The following is a 1,953-nucleotide window of genomic DNA, read 5'->3' as shown; positions in this document are numbered from 1 at the left end:
CCACCACCCAGGCCTCTCCTACCACAGCCATCACCCAGGCCTGGCCTACCACGGCCATCACCCAAGCCTGGCCTGCTTATGCATTTCCTGAGGCTGCACCATGGAGCTCCCCGGCCACAAGCAACCAAAGAACCAGGTGTGTGCCTAGTTTCTAACCTTGTGACTGCTGGTGTAAGCAACAGAACAGACTGGGTTCAAATCCTGCCTCTGGGGCTGTTGGAAGGCAAGCTGGTCAGAGCAGATAAAGACGGAAGGTACTCACTGCAGGGACTGGGAAGCGCCCCTTAGCTGTGTGCCCTTCTTGCTGTTTCTGTGACCTCTCTGCTTTGTTTGTGGTGCTGGGGGAGCAAGGAGCTAGTGCCTTTGCCTGCCAGCTAAGCGCACACCAGAGCCACACTCCCAGGCCCCTCACCGCAGTCTTTCATGCTCTACCTGGCTCTGCAGAGAATGGTTTTGCCCTGGGCATATTATTCTGATCATATCCATCCCTGTGACATATTTTACGGCCCGTCCCCCTGTTGCATCTTGTCTAATTAGCTTCCCTGTCACCTGTTAGAATCCACACAGGAGGGAGAACAGGTGACATCTGTCTGTCTGAGTCTGGCTTATTCTGCTTGACAGAATGATTCCCGGATCCATCCATCGTCCTGCAGGTGACAGAATTCCGTGCTTCTTTATGGCCAAGTAATACTCTGCTGTGTAAGAGTACCCCAGTGGCATCTGAACTGGTACTCATCACTTCTGTGACAGGTGCATGCATTAGCTGAGCTTACTCTGGCCGAAGCTCTGGTCCTCCCTGTCCCTGCCAGCAGCATAAGGCCTGCTGCTCCCCATCAGTGTCAGGCTAGGGAGAGAGGTCTTAGGGGCCGGAACACCCGGTTGCCAGCCCTGGCAGCTGGCTCTTCACTGCCCTCGGGGACAGCCAAATGCAGCCCACACCTGCTTCCTGACTTCTATCTGAAGCTCAGCCTGAGAGTCGCTCCGCAGGGCGGGTGGCTTACCCAGCTTCAGCCCCAGCCCTCCAGCTCTAGCCTCTGTTCCCACAGCCAAGAGCAGCAGACAGACAGGGGTGGCACTTATGGCCAGGCCCAGGTCCTGGAGTCAGGCCTGCACCTGCCCAGTCACCCTGGAGGCAGAGGGACGAAGAGGGTGATCATCCCAGGGAATCCAAAGACTGCAGGAGCCCCTCAGCCAGAACTGGAACCTCTGCCAGCTGTGCCAGGGACAGGCAAGGTAGGGCACTCCCAAGTCCTGACCTGGGCCTCAGTGTCCCCACATAGACCTGCTGGGCCATGAGTTGGCCTGCGGGCAGGAGTGGCACAGAGAGACACACACCAGGGGATGCCATAGGTCGGGAGCATCCGTGGGGGCTGAGGTGGTCAATGCAGGCCTCACTGAGGGAAATGGATGATGGGATTGATGTGAGCTGGTGAGAGGTGACGAGGCAGGGGACCCACAATGGCAACGAGGACCCCTTCACGTGCACCCCCTTCGGGGTGCAAGTGCAGCCTCTCAACAACCTGCCTGAGTGACAGTGGAGTCCCAGCACATGGGGGGTGGGAGGGGACACGCAGGTCATGGGTCTCCCTCTCCACGCAGTCTGGTACTGCAGAGCTCCCAGGGGAGAGAAGACCACACCCAGGACCTCGTGGAAACACGGCGCTCCACTGCGACATGCATATGCCATGCAGCGTGGAACACTGTCCCGAGAGCAGACTGTACAGTGTGCACAGCGTGGGGACAGTGGCACTGACTGGAGTAGAGTGACCCACTGCCACACGGCCCGGACAGGGACTTGCAGCACCAAGACCACACCTGCGCACACCCAGCCCTGCAGCGAGGGGCTGCCTCCTGCATCCTGCTTCATCCCCTGGCCCGTGGCCCCAAGCCTGCTAGCTCCTCTGCCCTCTGCCTAGCCCTTCTCTCTGTTTCAGCCGCACTGTATGCTGACTG

The 1,953-nt window shown here is 59.0% G+C and overlaps 1 protein-coding gene across 1 annotated transcript in view; it reads right to left on the bottom strand.

Annotated features, from left to right (window-relative positions):
• The window catches only part of Wfs1 (wolframin ER transmembrane glycoprotein), a 21,591-nt gene that overhangs the window by 12,600 nt on the left and 7,038 nt on the right, over window positions 1–1,953 (bottom strand). The window lies entirely within an intron of this gene.

The sequence above is a fragment of the Octodon degus genome, unplaced genomic scaffold (genome assembly GCF_000260255.1).
Source record: "Octodon degus isolate 3935 unplaced genomic scaffold, OctDeg1.0 scaffold00006, whole genome shotgun sequence".
NCBI classification, from domain to species: Eukaryota; Metazoa; Chordata; class Mammalia; order Rodentia; family Octodontidae; genus Octodon; species Octodon degus.
Note: the sequence above shows the minus strand (reverse complement) of the source record. Positions and strands in the feature narration are given on the sequence as shown.